This window comes from Sus scrofa, chromosome 5 (assembly GCF_000003025.6).
Source record: "Sus scrofa isolate TJ Tabasco breed Duroc chromosome 5, Sscrofa11.1, whole genome shotgun sequence".
Lineage (NCBI taxonomy): Eukaryota > Metazoa > Chordata > Mammalia > Artiodactyla > Suidae > Sus > Sus scrofa.
In genome coordinates this window covers 18,344,036-18,350,035 of record NC_010447.5, presented here as the reverse complement: position 1 = coordinate 18,350,035, position 6,000 = coordinate 18,344,036, and positions in this window count along the sequence as shown.

Genomic DNA, 6,000 nt, shown 5'->3' with positions numbered 1-6,000 from the left:
GTCCCACACATGGCCTCCCAACTGCCCTGCTGAGATACAGTCCTTCTCCTGGGTGTGACTCCCTCCTCCTCAAAGGCCTGTGTCCCCCAACCCCACCCCTTTAAAAACCTGTGCTCCCATAAGGCTCGCATGGCCCTATGGGCCTGGAGGTACCCTCTGGTCCAGCCAGCTGGTGGAATCACCGTCCCCAGAACACCTTGGCAGTTTCCCATCTCTGGGTCCAAACTGAGATCAGGGGAAGTGAAGGTGGTGCTCAGAGGTAATTTCTTCCCCTGAATTCCAGGTTTGCAGCTCACAAAGGATAAAATTTTCCCTTCATACCCCTTCCCACCAGCCAAATTCTGCTACTGTTACCCCACCTTCTTGGCCAGCTGTCTGTCTGTCTCTGAATTCATCCACATTGCTGCGTGGTGCTAGCTTAAATTTTTACTTGTCTTTTTTGGTGTCTTATTTTTCCAGTTAGATTGTGAGTGGTGATGGGTTGTGTTGCTGTTGGGTATTTTTTTTTTCTTTCTTTTTAGGGCTGCACCCATGGCATATGGAAGTTCCCACGCTAGGGGTCAAATCAGAGCTACAGCTGCCACCTACGCCACAGCCACACAGAATCTATGACACAGAATCTGAGCCTATACACCACAGCTCACGGCAACACCAGATCCTCAACCCACTGAGCAAGGTCAGGGATCGAACTCGCATCCTCATGGGTACTAGTCGGTTTCTTTACTGCTGAGCCATGACAGGAACTCCTTGTTTTTTTTTGCTTTTTTAGGCCGATGAGGCATATGGAAGTTCCCTTCTAGGGGTCCAATTGGAGCTGCAGCTGTTGGCATACACCACAGCCATGCCAATGCCAGATCCAAGCCACGCCTAGCCTGGCTGTGGCGTAGGCTGGCAGCTACAGCACCAATTGGACCCCTAGCTTGGGGACCTCCACATCCCGCAGGTGCAGCCCTAATAAGACAAAAAGACAAGAAAACAAACAAACAAATATGCAGATGGGTAGATACAGAAACAAGTATAGATGTACATATACATGAGTTAGTTACATGCAAATATTGCCTAACTCTGTTCACTGAGAGGATCTAGGAGTAGTGACACCCCAATAGCAGTGAGCCCACCTAGCACCCAGATCTTGGTTTCTCAATACCAGTAAAAAGAAGCAGAACTCCTTCTAGAGAGGGATACTTCTTCTAAGTCTGGAGCGGGGGAAATACAAGATGAGCTGGAGCATGCTGTAGTCTCAGAAAGGAAGGAAGTGTTCAAAAAAAGTGTAAAGATGGAAGTATATCAAAGGGATGTAAGAACAAAGTTGAAAGAGTTGTCAATGCTCAAAGCAATTTGTGCAACAGAATAAATAATAAAGTATTTGATTATAACCCAAGCTAGAAAATAAATATACTTGAGTACATACTGATTATATTAGTTTGCTAGGGTTGCTGTAACACAGTATCATAAATTGGGCTGCTTAAAATAACAGAGATGGGAGGTCCCTGGAGGCTCAGTGGGTTAAGGATCTGGCATTGTCACTGCTATGGCTTGGGATGCTGCTGTGGTGTGGGTTGGATCCCTAGCCCTGGAACTTCTGTATATGCTGCAGGTGCAGCCGAAAAAAGAAAAAACCCAAACCAAAACAAACAAACAAAAACACCCAAACTAAAATGGAGATGTATTTGTTGTTTCACAGTGCTGGAAGCTAGAAGTCCAAAAATCCTTTGAAACGCCTTTCTTGTCTCTTCCCAGCTTCTTTTGGTGGACTTGAGTCTAGTCTAGTCTCTGTCTCTGTCATCGTATGGCCACCTTCTCATTGTCTTCCTTCTGTGTGTCTGTCCAAATCTCTTCTTTCTATAGGGACGTTAGTCATATCGGGTTAAGGCCCACCCTAATCAGCTCATTTTAACTTGGGTAAATATGCAAAAGCCCTATTTCCAAATAAGGTCCTATTCTGAAGTACTGGGGTTAGGACTTCAACACTTCTTTATTTTTATTTTTTGGTCTTTTTGCCATTTCTTCGGCCGCTCCCGCAGCATATGGAGGTTCCCAGGCTAGGGGTCGAATCGGAGCTGTAGCCACCGGCCTACGCCAGAGCCATGGCAACTCAGGATCCGAGCCGCGTCTGTAACCTACACCACAGCTCGTGGCAACGCCGGATCCTTAAGCCACTGAGCAAGGCTAGGCATCGAACCCGAAACCTCGTGGTTCCTAGTTGGATTCGTTAACTACTGAGCCACGATGGGAACTCCCAACATTTCTTCTTTTGAGGGATACAATTCAACCATAACATTGGTGTTAATAATTGATTAAGTAAATAAACAGGGAAGAGGAGACAGATCTTCCTTTGAAAAGATTTCCAAATAACTTATGTAGATGCTCTGCCTTCCAGAAGGCGGAGCTTAATACTTCTCACCCCCTTGGGCTCAACTTGGTGATTGGCTTCCAATGGATAGAGTACAGGAAGGAAAATAGTAACTTTGCAGGGGAGACACCTGGCAAACATCCCCTTAACCGTATGATTAACGTTAACCTCACCAGTGACATCGTGCGAGCATCCTGCGCCCCCTGATACGATGAGATGAGAAGCACTTCGCCTCTCTCGATTTCTTTCCACAAACCCATACACTCTAATCATGGCAAATCTAAATCAAGGGATCATTTACAAACTACCTGGCCTATACTTCTTCTTTTTTTTTTTTTTTTTTTTGTCTTTTTGCGAGAGGCATATGGAGGTTCCCAGGCTAGGGGTCAAATCGGAGCTGTAGCCACCGGCCTACGCCAGAGCCACAGCAACACGGGATCCGAGCCGCGTCTGCAACCTACACCACAGCTCGCGGCAACGCCGGATCCTTAACCCACTGAGCAAGGGCAGGGATCGAACCCGCAACCTCATGGTTCCTAGTCGGATTCGTTAACCACTGTGCCACAGTGGGAACTCCCGTGGCCTATACTTCTTAAGACTATCAAGGTTATGAAAAACAAAGACTGAGACACCTCAGTCTCAGCGGAAGGTTCAGACCAGGGAAGACTGGGGGAGAGATGACAACTAAAACAGTATGGACCTTGGAATGGATCCCAGAACAAAAAGAAGACATCAATGGAAAGTGAGTAAATCCAAATAAAGTCTGGAGTTTAGCTAAAAGTCATGTACCAATGTTGGTTCTTAGTTTTGGCAAATGTACAATGAACATGTAAAATATTATTGGTGGGAAGAAGCGGTTGAGGGTTATTTGGGAACTCTCCACACTATCTGCAACTTTTCTGTAAAACTAAAATTATTCCAAAATAAAGAGCTTATTTAAAAGAATATATACATATATATGTATATCATAAATATCATACACATATATGTATATAATCTTTTAAATCATAAAGGTTTGACCTCAGTTTTGTTTTTTTTTTTTTTTGGCTGCATCTGTGGCATTCAGAAGTTTCCAGGCCAAGGCTCAAACCCACTCCACAGCAGCGACCTCAGCCACAGCAGTGCCAAACCAGATCCTTAACCTGCTGTGCAACAAGGGAACTCATGTAATACTTTCTTTGTGCTAAGAACTGTTAAGCACTTTCTATTTAATCCTCACTGTAAGTTTACAAGGTGGGTGATATTATCATCCTATTATTCTTTCCAAAGAAGAGTACCAAGGCTTCAAAGAGAAATGATGGAGCAGAGATTTGAACCCAAATACCACTTGAGCCCTCTATGACCTGCCTCATGGTCACCAGCCTCCTTGTCATCTTTGGGAGTGTTGTTGGAGGACTTTGCTTAGAACCATTTGCTAGGCAAATCCATCTCCAAAAGGCCTCTTCATGGGCTGTAGGTTGTCACTCTCAAGAGCTTTTAAGCATGATCCCTTGGACTGAGAAAAGGGACATTCCGCACAGTATCTGTGGTTAAATTCTGAGGCATTAATATATTGTCATGGCCAACATGGCTCTCAGACTATTAGGCATTAGAAAGAAGAATACAGGACAAATACCAGAAGACATATCCTAAGGTCCCAAGGGAACTTTCCCGCTGCCATTATTAATTTTTTTTGGCCACACCCAAAGCACGTGGAATTTCCTGGGCCAGGGATCGAACACTTGCCAACGTGGCATTGGCCCAAGCCGCTGCAATGAAAACACCGGATTCTTTTTTTTTGCTTTTTAGGGCTGAACCCACGGCATATGGAAGTTCCCAAGCTAGGGATCAAATCCGAGCTAGAGATGCCGGCCACAGCCACGGCCACAGCAATGTGGGATCCAAGCCGAGTCTGCGACCCACACCACAGCTCAAGGCAACACCGGATCCTTAACCCATTGAGCAAGGCCAGGAATTGAACCTGCAACCTCATGGTTCCTAGTTGGATTCGTTTCTGCTGCACCACCATGGGAGCTCCAAAACACCGGATCCTTAACCCCCTGCATCGGAAGGGAATTCTCTGCCTGCCATTATTTCAAACTCAACATATCCAAAGCCATATTATCATCTCCCCCCACAAACTATACTTCATCTTTTCTATTTTTGTCAGTGGTCTCATCACGTTCCCAATTTCCTGGTCATCCTCTACTCTTTTCTCTTTTCTCATGAAATTTCTCGTGAAATTACCTATTCCTGTTGGTCAGTCCTTCCTAATGATTCCCCCAAACTGGTCTTAAATGTTTTCATTTTCATTTCTTTTTCTTTCTTTCTTTTTTTTTTTTTTTTTTTTTTTTTTTTTTTTTTTTTTTGTCTTTTTAGGGCTGCACTCGAGGGATATGGAAATTCCCAGGCTAGGGGTCAAATCAGAGCTGTAACCACCAGCTTATACCACAGCCACAGCAACTCAGGATCCAAGTCACATCTGTAACCTATACCACAGCTCATGGCCACACCGGATCTTGAACACACTGAGCAAGGCAGGGATTGAACTTGCGTCCTCATGGATACTAGTCAGGTTCCTTAACCACTGAGCCATGATGGGAACTCCAGATGTTTTCATTTCTATGGTTGTCTTGATGGTTTGGGTTCTCATTGTCTTTCACCTGGATCATGAGATGGTTTCCTAAGGACTGGCCAGTTTTCAGGCTTTGTACCCAGACTATCCTTTCTGAAATGAAAATACAGCATATAATTCCTCTGCTCAGAAACCTTCAATGACTTCCTACTAACTCCAGTATCAAGTCCAAATCCTTGGTTTTATTTATTTATTTATTTAAATGGCTGGCATCCATGGCACATGGACATTCCCAGGCCAGGCATTGTATTCAACCTGAGCCACAAGTTGCAGCAACACTGGATCCTTTAACCCACTGCACTGGGCTGGGGATCGAATCTACACTGCCACAGCAACCTGATCTGCTGCAGTCAGATTTCTAACCCACTGTGCCACAGCAGGGACTCCCCAGATTCTTGGGTTTAAGTCCACCAGTTCTATTAGCTCCATTATTATTTTATAAGAACCACCCACCCCTTGACCAAATATACTCTTTGAATTCATACCTCTGAGATTTTACTCATGGTCACGCCCCTAACTTTCTGCTTCTACTCTGTGTATCTTCTAATTTTTATTATCAGGCTCTGGGTGAAATGGAATAGTCTGTTCACCCTGATCCCCAAGGAACTCGAAATCACTGGGGAAAATAATCAAGCAAATCGAACGATACTAGACATCAAAGGCCAAGTGAACACAGAGGAAGGAGAACTTAAGTTTGCCTGGAAAAATCAGAGAACGCTTCGCAGAGGAGGTGATGCTTTCATTAATTCTTGGGGGAGTAGCAGTTTGTGAGGGAGGGGGCTGAGAGGAAGGCTTCTAGGCAGAAGGAGCAGCACCTGTCTTTAAAAATCACATGGCTTGGGAGTTCCCGTCGTGGTGCAGTGATTAACAAATCCGACTAGGAACCATGAGGTTGCGGGTTCGGTCCCTGCCCTTGCTCAGTGGGTTAAGGATCCGGCGTTGCAGTGACCTGTGGTGTAGGTTGCAGACGCGGCTCAGATCCCCGCGTTGCTGTGGCTCTGGCATAGGCTGGCGGCTACAGCTCTAATTTAAC